The sequence below is a fragment of the Pseudorca crassidens genome, chromosome 18, assembly GCF_039906515.1.
Source record: "Pseudorca crassidens isolate mPseCra1 chromosome 18, mPseCra1.hap1, whole genome shotgun sequence".
In the NCBI taxonomy this organism is placed as follows: domain Eukaryota; kingdom Metazoa; phylum Chordata; class Mammalia; order Artiodactyla; family Delphinidae; genus Pseudorca; species Pseudorca crassidens.
In genome coordinates, this window is record NC_090313.1 from 63,412,418 (window position 1) to 63,430,540 (window position 18,123).

The 18,123-nt window shown below is 41.2% G+C and overlaps 1 protein-coding gene and 1 pseudogene across 1 annotated transcript in view; one reads left to right on the forward strand and one right to left on the reverse strand.

The window, feature by feature from the left end:
* LOC137210905 (uncharacterized) overlaps nt 1-18,123 on the forward strand; it is a 719,095-nt gene that overhangs the window by 564,689 nt on the left and 136,283 nt on the right. The gene's annotated exons all lie outside the window — the stretch shown is intronic.
* LOC137210907 (mitochondrial import receptor subunit TOM20 homolog) lies at nt 1,862-3,656 on the reverse strand (annotated as a pseudogene).

Below are 18,123 nucleotides of genomic sequence, written 5' to 3' on the forward strand. Positions count from 1 at the left end.
ATTGCTAAGTAATATTCTATTGTATGAATGGATATACCACAGTTTGTTTACCATTCACCTGTTGATTGATATTTGAGCTTTTTGCGGTTTGGGGTGATTATGAATATAGCCATTATATATATTAACATATAGATTTTTAGTGAATGTTAGTTTTTGTTTGTCTTGGGTAAATACCTAGGAGTGAGGCTGTGGGTTCATATGAGAAGCATATGCTTTACTTTAGAAGACGTTGTCAAACTGATTATCAAAGTGGTCATACCGTTTTGTATTCTGACAAGTAATGTATAAGAGTTCTAGTTACTCTTTATCCTTGCTAACTAACATTCATTTTGGTCAGTTTTTAAATTTTAGATATTCTAATAGGTTTGTAGTGGCATCTCATTGTCACAGGAGCATTGGTCTGACATAACCTATTACAAGGTTCTTACAAGTAGAATCTTTTAATTTTTGAAGAATATTTTCACAAAATACATAATTTATAAATTGACTGTTATTTTCTTCAAGAACTTTGAAGATATTATTCCATTGGTTATTGGCTTTTAAAATCTTTACATTGTGAAAAGTCAACAATCAGTTTTATTATTTCTCCTTTGAAGGTAATATGTCATTTTTTTCTGTACCTGTTTAAGAGTTTGTTTTTTGTCTTTGGTTTTCAGAAGTTTTATTATTTTGTGCTTATATGTGATTTGTTTGTGTATTTATCCTGCTTGGGGTTATTTGAACTTCTTGTACCAATGGCTTGGTGTCTTTCATCATTTAAAAAAAAATTTACAACCGTTATCTCTTCAAATATTACTTCTCCCAAGACATTTTCTTTTCTACTTCTGGGACTCAAGTTACCTGAATTTTAGACTTGTTAACCTTGTATTAGGTTCTTTTATCTATTTTGTCTACTTCTGTCTCTCTACACCTCCATCTAGATATTTTCTCCTATTTTTCACTAACTGTGTTTTAAGTCTTCTGTTAAGGCTATCCATTGATATCTTAATTGCAGTTACTGTTTTTTCCATTTAGTTCCATTTTCATATTTGTAATAATTTCTGTTCTTTCTGAAACTCTCCCACTTGTTATTTAATTCCTCAAAAATATTAACAATAGTTATTAAAAGTCTATGTCTATTCCAAACATGGACTTTATAATAACTATTTTGTGAGTCTGTTTATAGTGTCTGATTTTTTTTTCTTGGTTTTCAGTCGAGATTTGCATTTTTTGTATGCCTTGTTACTTTTGATTGAGTGTTGGACATTGTGTATGGGGCATGGTAGACATACTTTAAGTTTCTGGCTTATATTATAATGTTATTTTGACCAGAGAGAATTTACTTTTGTTTCTAAAAGACAACTAGACTAGGATAAGATCACCATAATCCAATTAGGGAATGAGATGATCAAATCTAGGCTCCAATTCTTATGAAGTCTGATTTATTTCCAGGCCATACTTATTCCTACTGTGTAAATTTTGAGGGTCCCAAATGAAGTCCGAGGGTATATACCAGGTCCAATCCACCTTGGTGGGCTTTGAACTCCAATTTTCACCAACCCCAATCCCCACTCCTGTGAAACTACTGGAAACTCCCCAACTTTTCAATCTCTCAGGCACTGATTTTGAAATAGGCTGTCAATCCTCTTGAGGGAAAAAGTTGCCCCAAATGTCAGATCACGACTCTTGGATTTCCTTCTCATCTGGATCTTGGCCCTCCAAATTCTTACTCTCTTGATAGTTTCAGATGCTCAAACACATTTTTAAAATATATTTTGTCCAGTTTTATATTATCTCAATAGGAGGGTGAGCCCTGAGCAGTCTAGATAGTTATTTTGGGATGCAGTACTCCATCAGTAGTTTTCAAAAACTTCCCAGGTGATTCTCTTTTTTTTTTAAAGTACTAAGGATCTTTATTCTCAGGCCTGATATTGAATCTGTGGCTGCAGATGATGTCACTATTTTGAGAATAAAAGGTCCCATTATCTTCATCCTTTGCAAGTCTTCAGCCGCAAAGTTACACCTTATTCTCATAACAAGATAAGTGAATCAGGCTGGAAGGGGATTTAGGAGGTACACTGACGATAAAAGCAAAGGGGAACACACACTTTTACAGGCATATTGTCCCAGTTAACCTTGAAAGTTAAATTTCAGATTAATTTACAAAAGTAGTGACAGACCATGATTTCAGTGAAAATCAACGCAAGTTATACCTTAAAAAAAAAAAAATCAGTTCAGAAATACTAAGTCAGGCAGGCATACAAAATTCAGAGTATTAAAAAATGCAAGGGCTGGTTGCCCAAACAGATATATCCCTCAGAAAAAGGGATTTGAAAATGCTGAGCAGAACCAAAGGAATTAGAAGCTGAATTAGCAGACAAATTCCCTCATTTTGTAACTGTGGGCAGACATTAACTGGCGAAGTTTACTCAGCTAGATTAAGGGTGTACATAGATCTAATTCCTGGTGCTATTTGCAACTACACATATCTAAAATACAAGGAGATAAATATCTGGAACACATTAGGCCCACTGATTTAAACAAAACAGTTCAACAGTGGGGGTGAAGTTATTGTAGCACAGCAGCACATTATACATATTTAAGAGATTAAATGGAAAGAAATAATCTCTTAAAGATTTTAATGCTCAGTTTTGATACACAATCAAGTTTCCATCCAATTTTCTGATGTATAGCAAACTGTACTAGCTTAAAAAAAAAAGTGCTTCCTTCAGTTTTCTTCTACACTTTTTTTGGCCTTTCAAAACTGAGCACTGGGTCATTTTACTGTAAGTAATGTGATGTTATATATGTACCTTCTAATTGCACGTTTTAGGAATAAACAAAATCCATATTTCAGTAACTGAGAGTGTATTTATAAAATGAAAACCTCTCTATCAAAATACACTTTTCACTGGGAAAAATAAATAAAACGACAAATGGATCTACACAAAGTAAAAATTAACTTTGGTAGATTTCAGTGCAGGACAGTCCATAACAAGCGTATTTGACCTTACTCCCCCAGAGCTGATCATCTTCCAAGTTCAGATTTTAAAAATATTTTTTAATTGAGATTATTATGTTGACATTTGTTTCTCATTCCACATCATCTTCAGCCAAGCTCTGAGCACTTACATTTCTCTGACTAATTGTTGGGAGCTTAGTCAGAAGCATCTGGAACACTGGTGGTGGAAGAGTTTGCTGCAATACTTACAGTAACTGCTGTGGATGTCCACACACAGCAATTGCATTTGTCAGATGGTCCACACCCTTCTCATATTCACCTTGAGCTAGTAACTCTTCACCAAGCTGTATTTCTTCGAGGAAGAATTTCTGAACGCCTTCAGCATCTTTAAGGTCAGGTAATTTGGAAAGTCCAGCTCTCTCCTTGGCAAGCTTCTGTTTCTTTCCTCATTCTCGAACTCTGTTCTTGAAATTGGGGTCACTCCGTCTCTTGCGGTCGAAGTAAATGCAGTACCCGATGGAAACGGCGATGGCGCTGTTCTGGCCCACCATCTTCTCTCCAACGAGGAGTGGGGTCGGCGGCGGCGGGGCCGCGAAGAAGCTGTTGGCTCAGGACCCTTGCAGCAGACTCCACCGGTTAGTTCCGACGCCCGCTTCCCTGGTGATTCTAACGGGCAGCTGCAGTAACAAACCACAGACATAGAGCATAAAAGGCATGTAAGATTCTTCATGAATTGATTCCTTCAAATCTATGCAACCTAATGTTTTACCACAGTCTTTTCTCTATCCACTGACTCCCAAGCCCATATGCTTTCCAGCCTGATGGAACTACTTACCATTTCTGATGTGCCAGACCACAGTGCTCTCTCTTATCTTCAAACTTTTGCATTTATCACTCTTCTTTGCCTGGCCCACTCCTTTATTCATCCTTTATATCTCGTTTTAAGTGTTGCCTCTTCAGATACTACACTTAACTGTTATGTGTCTTTTGCATCAGTTTGTAAGGCTTTCTAGGATCTGTTTGCTGCTTTAAAAGTAGGACTAGGTCTTCTGAGCTATTCTGTCAGTCTGAAGTTCCACTTCTTTCCCTTCAATATACCTACCATTTCTTCCTCTTCTGTCCTGCCACCACCTTATACCCAATCATTAAGGCTGTGAGGTCCTTGAAGGAAGTAACTGACACGGATGCTTAAATAATTGTTATTGAGTTGAATTAAATGAAACATTTTTCAAAAGTAAAACTTCACGAAAACAAGACTGCTTCAGAAATCTGAAGTCTGTATTTAATCAGTTTTTGTTAAATTCAGTCCATATATACCTGAATAGTAGAGTGAAAATAATATCTGCTCACTGTAAATGAAAATAATGCTCAATTCTTACTCTGTTGAGTAATTATTTACTCTGTGATGACTTTCCTGGAGATACCATGTATTGACTAACTTAGTGCTTGATGTGTACCAGGCGTTATATTGATACTATCTTTTCCCATGTGTCTTACCATTTAATCCTCACAATAATTCTATGTAGTAGATGCTGTTGTCATTAAGGCTAAGAGGTGCTAGGTCTCCTTACCAAGATTATATATCTGGTGAGTGGCTGACTCAGGACACAAACAAGGTATATCTGACCCTTAAACTCATACTTGTATAACATTATACTAAACACTAGTAGAAAAAGCACGGCTTTACACCTGTGCTCAGACCTTATTTCCATCAATGGTGTATCATAGTACAAACTAAACTTTCAGATCCTCCGTTTCCTCATCTATAATAACTGAATTCAATACTTCCCTGAAAAGTTCTGAGGAAATGGTCTGGCATGATGTCAGGTGTGTTATAGGTGCTTGATAAATATGATTACACACACACGCACACTTTGTCCACATCTTTATTTCTTTTATTGCTGACTTCTTCACACCATCTGTTATTAGACTATAACTACTTTAGTTATTTATGCATTCTTTTTCTATACTCTAGGCGGTGCTAGCATGGTTTTAACTAACTTCATATGAATTAATTACTTACCAGTAGTGACATATTTATTATCAATTGCACAATTGCTTTATGGAGTTCTAGTAAAACATTACTTCAAGTGTAAAATATGTCTAGTTAAGAACAAATTACCCATGCTAATAAACAAATTTGACACAAGCCATTATTTGCTGAGCTTAAAGCTGCATTTGTTGAAAAGCCTCAAGTCATTTCATTTTTGCTGAAGACTCATATTTAAGTAATTGTGTAACATAGTCATTCATTACTGTCAAGCTACACTTCTCTCTGCCTTTACAACAAAGAACACAGTCCAGCATTTAGTGCATGTTCTACGGAATTATTTCTCATTGGGGGGAAAAAAAGACAGATTTCTAAGAATCCTGGATGAAAGGAAAAAGTAATGGATTAGTACTGTTCAATATATTATTTCATAAAGTGGTCATAGTTCAGCACACTTGCTTTTAGATTGTCCGCCTAGGTTTATCTCATCATTTTGATTAAAAAAAAAAAGACCACATTGATATTAGTTCCCTTGGTTGGTTTGAATATTAAGATCTGTTTAACAACTGCTTTCTGCACATACAATTGGTTCATCCATGCAAGGGGTCCATTTGTGACCCTGAAGTGGGTGAGGACACCTGCAGGCCATTTATAGGACTGGCCAGAGAGGTGGCTATAGTGAAGGGATTGGTTTCCTAAATTTTTCTGACAAGAATCACCCTGGGCACTTGTTAAATGCAGAGCTTCCCAGGTCTTGCTCCTAGAGACTCTGATTCAAAGGGTCTGAGCACTTGAAAGTCTAACAAAAAGCCCAGGTGACTTTTCAGACATATCCTCAGGTACATTTGGAAAACACTGTGGTAAAGGTTATGTGAGCTTTAAAAATACTTGTTTATTTGAGAAAATGGATGCAGTTTATCCTCTTGTGCTTCAGTATGTATATATCCAAAACCCTGCAGGCTCTACCTTCAAATGTGTGCATGTTTCTAAACCTGCTTCTCAACAAAGCATATTTCATTAAGTTTATCTAAGGTTATCGGGAAGAGATGGATTTATACAGAGGACTCTGGAGAAGGGAAAGGAAGCAGCAGCTCCCCTGGATATAACACTTGGGACCCAAACTCTCACAATCCATTTTCTGGGAGGATTCAGCACTGGAATAGCTGCACTGGGGCTGAGCAAAACCCCACTTACCTGCCACAAAACAGTTGCTACATTTTAAAGGGAAGTAGCGTTCTGTTTTTTCCATGAATGGCTCTTGCTACCATGGCTCCAGGGGGTTGAACCAGGGATCAATGGGGAAACCAGGAGCACTAGGCACATGAGAAGCCAACTCCCTTTGCAAAGGCTTGGTGAGAAATTTTGTCCAATAATCACAGTTCCAATCCAACGAAAACCCCTTTTGGAAAAGAGTAAATGCCAAGGTACAAAGAGAAGGCAAGATTTTCAAGTTTAGACTGCATACTGAATGACACTGGCCAATTATCCTGGTTTCCTAAAGCACTGAGACCCTGAGTGACTAAAGCTACTGAGATTCGTCACCTATTATACCACAATTCCATAAAATCTTAGCATAGAGACTTTTCCCCAAAGTCATCTATTCATGTCGCTTTCTTGCAGGCCTAATTAACAAAGTAATATAAGCACACACTGTCCAAAACTGAGCACTAACCCCATGTCAATCAACCACAGAGAGCTGTGGGTCCTGGGAAGTTCAGCGTACAGCATATATTAGCTACTTTGCCTTTAATCTAGAAACCTGGCTCTACTGGTGAAGGTTTATGTAATTTTCAATGTATATAATGACCAGTACATCATGGCACCATCTAACCAGAACGGATGCTGGCTATCAAATACCAACTTTGTTCAAGGTTCTTAGTTGAGAACATACAATCTACTCGAACTAGTTTAAGCAGGAAGGGATTTATTTAGAAGTACTGAACATTCACATAATCATTGTGAAGGCTAAAGAAATAGACTCTGATCTCAGTTTTCAGGATATGTCTCAAAACAACGCTGCAGAACTGGAAAGTCAAGGGAGCTGCCACCTTTGACATGATCAAAAGCTAAACAGTCAGCTAACTGCTGCTACAGCACCTGGCTCCAGAATCATACTGCCCTCACCGCAGTCCACATAAGTAAAATAGATGCTTTGTGATCGACCTCTCTCCCCACATGTAGCTAATACTGTAGTGTGTCAACTCAAACTCCTTTAAGCTCTAAAGCGTGGTCCTGAAGCATGGTCCTGCAAATGCCAGGAATGTTGGCTGCAACTCACCACTAAGAATTTCCCTTGGCCATAGGAAGCTGCATAGCCTAAAGAATGCATTCCACGCCATTGACTTGTTGCTCCAGGGCTACAAAGACCCAGCCTCCTTGCTTCAATTAGGGGCAACTCTGAAGAGCCATCCTGGCTACAGAGCATTTTTTTTTTTTTAACATCTTTATTAGGGTATAATTGCTTTACAATGGTATGTTAGTTTCTGCTTTATAACACAGTGAATCAGTTATACATATACATACGTTCCCATATCTCTTCCCTCTTGCGTCTCCCTCCCTCCCACCCTCCCTATCCCGCACCTCTAGCACTGTGCTGATCTCCCTGTGCTATGTGACTTCTTCCCACTAGCTATCTACCTTACATTTGGTAGTGTATATGTGTCCATGCCACTCTCTCACTTTGTCACAGCTTACCCTTCCCCGTCCCCGTATCCTCAAGTCCATTCTCTAGTAGGTCTGTGTCTTTATTCCCGTCGTTCCCCTAGGTTCTTCATGACCTTTTTTTTTTTCCCTTAGATTCCATATATATGTGTTAGCATACTGTATTTGTTTTTCTCTTTCTGACTTACTTCACTCTGTATGACAGACTCTAGGTCCATCCACCTCACTACAAATAACTAACTCAATTTCGTTTCTTTTTATGGCTGAGTAATATTCCATTGTATATATGTGCCACATCTTCTTTTTTTTTTTTTTAACATCTTTATTGGGGTATAATTGCTTTACAATGGTGTGTTAGTTTCTGCTTTATAACAAAGTGAATCAATTATACATATACATATGTTCCCATATGTCTTCCCTCTTGCGTCTCCCTCCCTCCCACCCTCCCTATCCCACCCCTCCAGGCTGTCACAAAGCACCGAGCCAATATCCCTGTGCCATGCGGCTGCTTCCCACTAGCTATCTACCTTACTACGTTTGTTAGTGTGTATATGCCCATGACTCTCTCTCGCCCTGTCACAGCTCACCCTTCCCCCTACCCATAACCTCAAGTCCGTTCTCTAGGAGGTCTGCGTCTTTATTCCTGCCTTACCCCTAGGTTCTTCATGACATTTTTTTTTTCTTAAATTCCATATATGTGTGTTAGCATACGGTATTTGTCTTTTTCTTTCTGACTTACTTCACTCTGTATGACAGACTCTAGGTCTATCCACCTCATTACAAATAGCTCAATTTCGTTTCTTTTTATGGCTGAGTAATATTCCATTGTATATATGTGCCACATCTTCTTTATCCATTCATCCGATGATGGGCACTTAGGTTGTTTCCATCTCCGGGCTATTGTAAATAGAGCTGCAATGAACATTTTGGTACATGACTCTTTTTGAATTATGGTTTTCTCAGGGTATATGCCCAGTTGTGGGATTGCTGGGTCATATGGTAGTTCTATTTTTAGTTTTTTAAGGAACCTCCATGCTGTTCTCCATAGTGGCTGTATCAATTTACATTCCCACCAGCAGTGCAAGAGGGTTCCCTTTTCTCCACACCCTCTCCAGCATTTATTGTTTGTAGGTTTTTTGATGGTGGCCATTCTGACCGGTGTGAGATGATATCTCATTGTAGTTTTGATGTGCATTTCTCTAATGATTAGTGATGTTGAGCATTCTTTCATGTGTTTGTTGGCAATCTGTATATCTTCTTTGGAGAAATGTCTGTTTAGGTCTTCTGCCCATTTTTGGATTGGGTTGTTTGTTTTTTTGTTATTGAGCTGCATGAGCTGCTTATAAATTTTGGAGATTAATCCTTTGTCAGTTGCTTCATTTCTTACAGAATCAGCAGAGGCCTCTGTTGCTATTGTATCTCAGTTTAGCTTCTTCTTCCCATCAGAAGCAAGTGGGTACAATTATTATAATGAACAACAAGGTCTGAGTGGCCGCCAGGGAGCCTGACTCATAGAGAGCCATGGAGATGATGAATAGAATATGGCATTCCTAGGGGCAAGAGAGATAGGCAACTAAAAAGGGTATTTCTCAATCTATACAATCAAAAGAAATTAAAAATCGATGGTTAGGAGACTAAGGGCAGCAACGCCAATAAGTAGTTCCTAGACTTGAGCTGATTCTTAGATCTGGAATCCACTGACTGAAGAGGAAGCTGGGTAACCAGGACGAAGGATCCCAGAGCACCATGGTACTTGTATATCGTAGTGATTCTCCCTGCCCCTCCCTAAAGGGATCTTTAGCTACTTGCTTGGGTAACTATATACTGAGAAAAGGAAAATACTCAGATATTTTGAGAACTAGTGGACATGGACTCCAAGTTGACCTTGATAGCTGGGTACCTGAAGCAACATGGCCCCACTGTTGGATATGAGAGGTAATAAATGGAGTTCAGGCCCAGGTGTAGATCACTGGGTCCACAGACCCACCTACTGGTCATTAAATTGCTTTGCTAGGTGCCTGTGTTACGATTCCAGCACTCAGGTGGTACCTGAGTGGATATTTTGAATGGACATATGTAGTAGTTGGCAAATCTTCCACACTGGTTTCTTGGCCTGGGAGGTTAGCACTACCATAGTGGGGAATGGCAAATGGAAGGCTTTGAAACTGCCTGCCTCTTCCTGCCAAGATTGTAAATAGAAAAATGATATCACATGTCGGGGTCAGTGACAGAGGGAAATGCCAACACAAACACTTTGGAAGCTTTGGTAAGTCTATGAGCTTCAGAGGATAGGAGGTAACCCTTTGAAGTTCAGAGGCCCCATATCAGTACAGTTTTTAGGGTCTGGGCATGCCAGCGCATCGATTCCAAAGTAAAGGGCATGTTATTGTATCTTGTACTTCCCACCACTAAGAAGGAAGCACGTGTGTGATAGACCTCTTCAGGTTTGGGGCACAGCAAATTGCACACCTTGGAATATTTGTCCAATCCACTTAAGTAAGCCTGCCTGCTGGGGCAGCTGGAGTTGGAGCAGGAAGGGAAGAACAGTAAGGGGCTGTGCAGCAGGACCAAGTCTCTGTACCATAGCCAGGCCACTTTGGCAATACCAGGGCACTAGAATAGCGATACCTGTGGTGGAAACAGTTGCCCTGTGGAGTTTATTTATCCTTATAGGGGAAATTTATCCTTATAGGGGAATCATAACACAGGCACCTAGCAAAGCAATTTATATCTGCAGCATAAAATTATATTCCATTTGAAGAACCATTAGGCCCCTAGCAAGGCAATTGATATCTGCAGCATAAAGTTATATTCTATTCCATTTGAAAAACTATTAGGCCCTGACCATGGGCATCAAGTGGCCATCTGGACAGAGCTGCCCATCTGTCAGATCCACCAAGTCATATGGTTTGTGGCCCAACAGCAATTTGTTGTAAGATGGAAGTAGTGCATCTGGGACTGACACAAATTAGCTGCACAAGCAAGTGACCCCCAATCCCTGTGTCATCCACCACTCTTGCACTGGTGTCGCTCAGTGCACACACATGGCCACATGGTGAGTCCCCTATCGCCAGCTGACAGAAGTGGAAAAAGGCTAAACTTCATTCACAGATGGGATGCTGTCCTCTAGGACACAATACACTCAAAACCAACCAACATTATATGGTGCTGTGCCCCCAGTAGGTAGAATGCACGTGCCTATGAACTAAGGGGTAGAAATACGAGTACCCCAAATTATCACACTCCCAGTGATCTACTTGAGGGAATCTGTGCTTTCTACCCCTGAACCTTTAGGCACTATGGCTCATCATGCCAAAAGACCAGCAGTCAAGTCATCATTGCAGTTAGGAACAATTAGCGCTGATCACCAGAAGGAGGTAGCGAGTCGTTGCACAAAAGATGCGATGAACTACAGTTCTGGCATTCTGAAGACTGACTGGAATTGACATCTTTTTGTTTGACCCTGTACAGTTTTGATGATCAGTGGACAAGTGCAGTAGTCAAGCCTGGAAAGAGCATGCTGACCAGGGATTCAGACCTTGCTTCAGGGAGGAGGATTTGGTCACCGCAACAGTGAAGCATCTAGAGCAGCGGAGGCGATAGCTGGGAGTGAAGGGAACATAGAAGGAGCAGCAGAGAAGGGAGACCATGAGTATCAGTTGTGGCCTTAAAACCAGCCGCATCAGTGGAGACTGTATTCATTTGACCAACCTCCTTTATAAATTTTCTCCAGAAATGATGCCAACCAAAATCCCAGAGAAGCTGTTTGCAGGTGGGGTAAATATGGTATAAGCAAGTTAGTCTGAGCAGCACAGTGGGTGTTCGGTAGTGGACTTTAGGGATCTGTTCTGGGCTGTCCACGTTCCCCCTTCAGGACCCAGGCACACATCCTCCCAGCTGCCAAGAGAGTTGATTGCTGATCGCTCTGTCCATCTTTGAAAATCGCTCTTGACTATCAGGAGCTGCCTTGCCCAAGGTGTGCCTTGTCCCTGGGTGCAGCCTATGTCCATTGCCTAAGAGATGCAGGGTACAATATACTAGTCCCTTCCGTCCTGATGAGGGACTCCTCTGACTGGCCTTCCCAGTGCAGAACACCCGTGGGATTGGTTGAAGTCCCCTTTACAACTACATTACAGTTCAATTTCTCTAAACTCGGTCCATTCTTGCTTCTCTCTTTTCCTTCTGGGTGTTGTTCCTGAAGACAGTCCCTGATAAATCTTCTGTATGCAAACCTTTGTCTAGGAATCTGTTTTCAGGGGTTCCAAACTAAGTGACCATATAACTTGATTTCAAATCTAAGATGCACTGCATCTGATTACTGCAGTCTACTTCACATATGAAACACTGTTAGGGGTCTGGGAAGTGCAGTAGTGAGCCTTGCAAGCTCTGAGCTACGGGAAGGCATGCCTGGATGGGGCAGACTGTGTGCAGAGAGGGTTGGTTTGCAGTATCCACCGTGGCAGCTCACGAAGATACGTCTTAGAAGCCTGTACAGCATGCTGATCTGCCTTCAAAAGTGGGAAATGGTGGCTGAAATTATTATTAAATTTTTAAATTATTCTTGGAGCAAAGAGCAAACTTGCTTCTACCTCAATGTCTTTCTTCCCCTAATTGTCAGCACAGAGTGGTTTCTCCTTTGGAGTTGGCTAAGCACTGCCAACAGGCCAAGTAACAAATTGTTCAAATATGTGCATAGAATAACTCTCTGTCATGTGGGTTTGGAAGCTTTGTGAAGGGTACTGATATTCACTGATGATTTACTTTGTACCAGGCATGGCATAAGGTGATTTCCTGATGGATTCAGGAATAACGACTTGATGTTTTGGGTATTACCATGCAGGAAACTGGAAACAGAAACTGGGGACTTAAATCAGTGTTTTGTTTTATTTCGTTTTGCTTTTGTATCATAGTGGCAGCTGTGGGATTTGAACTTTCTTCTGACTCCTAAGTCCATTCTCTTTCCACAATACTGTGATGGCTACTGAAAAGCAGGGAGCAAGTCTTCCTTCTCAACCAGAGTCTAATTGAGCGGCTTGCTCTGTTGGGCTGATGAAACAAAGGGTCCTGGTTTTACATTTCCCCAAAAGATGTGTCTGTCGTGTGTGGTCTCACTGCCGTGGAGCATATCCTAGGCAGCAGTCCATCCCATGTGCCACTGGACACAATGGGAATCAGTCCAGATAGACTTCCCAGGCTGGCCACAGCTCCAATACCATCCCCATGCAAACAGCTTGGGGGTCAGGATCTGCTAAAAGCAGAGCGGAAGGAGTGCTTTTGTGTCTTAAAAGCAGTGCACAAGTCATTCCAGTGTTGTGTAGAGAAGATGAGCTTAAAGCAAAAACTTGCAACTGCAACATCTCAAGCATCTCTACCATGCCAGAGGACAAGAGGTCAAAACCTTTGTTAGCAAATTAGAAGGCAGTTTGGACCTTGTCAGTTACCTACCTGAACACATGGGAAGAATTTTTCCCATCTCTGCTCAGTCTGGTCTAAGAATTGCATTTATGGGAAAGGAACTAACATTTATTGAGTGACCACTGTGCCTGGGCACTAAATTCCCCCAGTTACACTGTGAGTTTGGGCATTGTTACCAGTTTTTATGGGTAAAAAAATTGGGACTTGGGGAAATTTAGTAAATCACCCAACACCCCCACACTGAGGAATAGCTGGCTGAAATGCAAGTCCAGTCTGTCTGGCCTGAAGCCCACGCTTTGTCTAAGACACTGTTTAGGGAGAAAAGCAAGACAAAGTGAATATTGCTGAGCTAGTTTCATCAGAGCTCTTTTGCTGAAATGCATTTGCTTCGTCTGTCTTAGGAATCAAAAGTGGTTTTGCAGCATCTCTCTGGAAGGGATGTGTTCACAGATGGTGCATAGATTTCTCAGCCAAGAGCTCTTAAATATTATGTGACTATATTCTCCTGAGGAATTCCCTGAGCACACTGGGTCTTCGTGCCTTAGACTACATGGACACCTGCACACACAAAACTCACACTCTGCCGTCTGCGTTCTCACACACAGATGCACATTTTCTCCCATTCTCTCACACGCTCCCTCTCTCACAACACACCTGTTACTGCCTCTCAACAAAGGCAGTTTTGTACTGTGAAAGCACCAATTCAGAAGGAAAACATAAACCATATGGAGGGAATGGCAGAAGGGAAGTTCTTAAGCAAATAAATAACATAACTTGTCTCATGAATTTTCCCATTTTCCCTTGGGGTGAAGATGAAGTAAAGGGAACTAGTGCCCACCTGCCCGGTGTTATTACCAACTGCAGTTTGTTTCCAGTTTTAATGGAGAAAAGTAGCCCTTTCCTAGGACTAACCAGTCAGTGACCAATGGAGGCAGAGCCTGGAAATGTCAGCTGCTTGAAGGAACTGAATGTAATGCAACAGATTCCAGAATATTGAGGGAATTTAAGATATTCCTTTGTTGAGATTAGCTCCAAGTCCCAGATACCCAGGAGAAGATGTAAGCTGGTACCAATTCATATAATTTTCCAATGGTAGTCCTACTAAACTATATGTATCTATAAATGTATAAGTTGTCAGGTCAATAAAATATATTTTTTTCATTATCCCACTGAGTAGAAAACACCATGTTGAATCCTGCAGGAGGTTTTCTAAGTTGTTATTTACAAAAGTGTCCTGAAAAATCCAAGTGCTTGATGTGAGACGCTCAATTCAAAACTGAAGAGTCCCGGGGTTTTCTCCCATTTTCTTTTGCCTATCTTTCTCATCGTGGAGAAAGCAAACCTTAGCAAAATAAATAAAAGCAGATAAAGTGGCCTGTGAAGAAGTGACAAGCGTGGAGTTGATGGAAATAAGTTTTTAGTGATCATTTTCCCAGTTTCTTCATTCTACAAATACACAAGAGGCCCACAGATATTGCCGAGATGGTTCTCCAGGATCAAAAGCTGGCAAGGAGGGAGCAGGGCAGGGCTCTGACCCCATGTCCAGTGTTATTTTCCACTATATTACCCTGCCTGGAAGGAGACTGTTAGAGAGTAAAAGGGAAGCCTGGAACTTTCCCCACAGGTATAATTTCTTCATAAGACAACATGAAAATGAGTTAAGTTGATTCCATCTTCAGAATGATCCCTGTGTCCCAGGAGTCATGCAGATGTGACTATCTTGGAATAAGTTTGGAGAAATATTAATTTTCTCCCTCCTGTGCCCTGAAATGAATTGGTTGGTGCGGTATTTTGCATCGCACGGCTCCTGATCCAATTCCAGGGAGTGTCTCAGGCACCAAGAAGGCTGGAAGCCAACATTTGATATTTCTGTCTTAAATTACACTTGCAGGGCCCATGAACATCTCATTTGCTAATTCCATTTCTCACAAAACAAGCCAACATCTGCCTTTTGTTATTTCTAACCCTCGTTGTTTTTGAAACACTCATAATACGTTTTGAGTAAAAGGGCCTTTACAAAAACTGCCTGGCAGGGCCTGGACACAGTTATACCACTGGCAGAAGGCGCACACCCTACCTCTCCCCTTGTCACCTACACTCAGAATGCTTCCTGAGACTACCTGGAGTTTGCCCAAAAGGTGGGACTTCAAGATCTCTGGAAATGATAAAAAGAGAAAGAATGAACCAGGCAATTTGTGGTGAAGGCATCTTACAGGGTCAGGAGGGGACAAAGGCGAGAGCCTCCTTTCCTTTCCTCGTCACACATGGCCAACTTTGCTATTTTCCCTTGAACCCCCATTTTTCATAGAGGACATTCTCCCACATCCCACTGCTACGTGGAGAACAGAAGGGAATGCTTGAAAGAAGGAGAGAGGGGAGAGAGGGGAGAATATTTTCTGCTTGGGTCCCATGGAAATGAAAAAGGGGTTTAGGAGATGGGAGGAGGGCTTTGGGGAGGGGGGCTCCCCATAATGATTTTTTAAATTAATTTTTATTGGAGTATAGTTGATTTACAATGTTGTTTTAGTTTCTGCTGTACAGCAAAGTGTATCAGTTATACACATACATATATCTACTCTTTTTTAGATTCTTTTCCAATATAGGTGAAAGGGGGGGGATAAATTGGGAGATTGGGATTGACATATACACACTACTATATATAAAATAGATAACTAATAAGAACCTACTCTATAGCCCAGGGAACTCTACTCAGTACTCTGTAATGACCAGTCACGATTTTCCATCACAAGTTTGGCTGGTCTGTAAGATATAGCACAGCAGCCCCATTATGAAGGAGATCGTTTAGGTCACATTTTTAATCTGTCTTTTATTCACTGGAATCAATCCACATTCCTTTGCAACAAGCGAATCGCAGTTGTTCACTGGAGTCACAGAAAAACTGAGGCTTTGGAGTACAGCTGACATAAGCAAAGGTATCCCCCCACCGGCCCCCGCACAAGGAATTGTGTAAAGTCCCTGCTTAAAAGTCTTACTGCTATTTCACAAATTCAGCCGAACTCAGGACACCTGGGGATAAAGGGTAGTGTGTATGATAGAAAATGAGGAATCAAATTTAGAGCTGAATGTTCGAATTAAAATTCTGCCTCTGCTGATTTCTGACTGGATGGCCTTCTTTGAGTGGCCTGAGTTCTCTGAGCCTCAGTTTCCTTAACCATAAATTAGAGAGAATTTGTGAGATTTAGTTGAAAATCAAATAATGTTAGATGAAAGCACCATGAGGATGCTCAGTAACTGTAAAGGCTATTCAAGTGAGAGGAGTGGCCATCCATGCCCAGCTGGCGGCTGACCACTCCTCAGGGGTCTGTTCTCCCCCAGGAAAAAGCAGAGCCCTTGCATTGAGTTATTAGACTTTATGAAACATGACCTCACTGTGAAATCTTAAGCAAACAGAAGCTTTTCCATTCTTTTAATTGAAAACATTGCTAAAATGTTCGCTTGGCCCATTTTCTTGCCTTATGAAGTAGCACAGAAAGGACAGAACAGAATCTTGATTCCAGCACTTTCAGAAGCCCCAGCATCACCAACTGGCACCAGAGATGTGAACGTGGAAGAGGAGATTTCACTGGGAAGGAAGCAGAGAAGAAACGGGGGCTCAGGGAGTTCAGGGCACATCCTCCACTTCGTGTCTGTCCATAGTGGAGCCTGAACCAGCTGGACTGTGCCGAGTGCCTGCTCCTCCACCCTCCACGCCCCCTTCTCTTGCAGTCAGTCCTCTCACACTCAGGTCATGGGAACTCCTTCTCCCATTTGCTCAGGTCCAAACCTCTGAGTCCCCCTTGACTCCCCTCTCACACTTTCCACATTCACTCCATCAGCAAACCCTGCGGGCTTTGCCGTTCTGTCCCGAGAATCCCACTGCTCTTTACCATTTCACATTGCCACTCCAGTCCAAGCTGCCATCGTTTCTCCATAGATGATTTCAGAAGCCTTCTTGTTTCTGCCCCCATCTCAAGGTGGCACCAGAGGAAGCCTGTTAAAGTAAAAGTCAGATCATGTCACTCCTCTGCTTAAACTCTCCAGTGGCTCCCCACTTCACCCAGATGGAAGCCGAAGTCCTTGTGAAGCTCTAGAAGATCCTCTTATCGTGGCTGCTCGTTTTCTCTCTGCTTCATCTCAATATTCTTCTTTCACTCTTTCCTGGCCTCATCATTGTTGCTTAAACATACCAGGCATTCTCTTGCTCCAGGACCTTTGCACTTGCTGTTCTCTTTCCTGGACAGCTCTTCCCCTGGACACCTGCAAGGCTGGCTATCTCATCTCCTTTTGGTCTGTATTCAAATGTCACTTTTTCAATGAAAACTTTCCTGGTCACTCTATCTGAAAAGGTAACTTCCTCTCCATTCCCCTCCCCCTAAACTTTCTAAAACTCTTTTTGTGCTTTATTTTTCTATTCGCACCTATGATTATCTCGTATATTACACAGCAGACTTACTGTTTTATTTTCCTCCCCAACTAGGATGTAAGTTTCATGAAGTCAGGGAGGTTACATTTTTTCTAGAGCAGTGCCTAGCACAAAGTAAGTACTCAATAAATAATTTTTAAATAGATGAATTGAGTGACCTCAAAAAAACCTGACCACAGTAGTTTAAACAGAGAATAGAAATCTTACACAATTGAAGTTCCAATTGGGCAGGCTAAGGCTCTATAACAATGCCATCAGGGGCCCAGTTTCATTCCATTTTTCCATTTCACCACTCTTAATCCATAGGTCTTTATCTGCAAGCTTTTTGCTTCACAGTTGCAAAATGGTTACTGCACCACCAGATTACACGTTATCTTTCCAAAGCAGAAAGAAAATGAAGTAGAAATAAGAAATGGAAGCATGAGGAAAACAACAACTTTCCCAGAAATCCTCAGCTTATATAACATTAACCAGAACTTTGTTCCATGGCCATCCCTAGCTTCAACATCAAACAAAATCTGGGGTTTTATTAGTGAGGAAGAGAGGGGAATGGATGTGGGGCAGCCAGCTCACAGCATCTGCCATAGAGCTTAAGTCTCTGTTACTCTTCAACACCAGCTCTTACTTCTCTGCTTGGGCGGGATGGGAAGGGGCTTATGAGACCTCAAGGCAAGCAGAAGGACATGGGGAGAG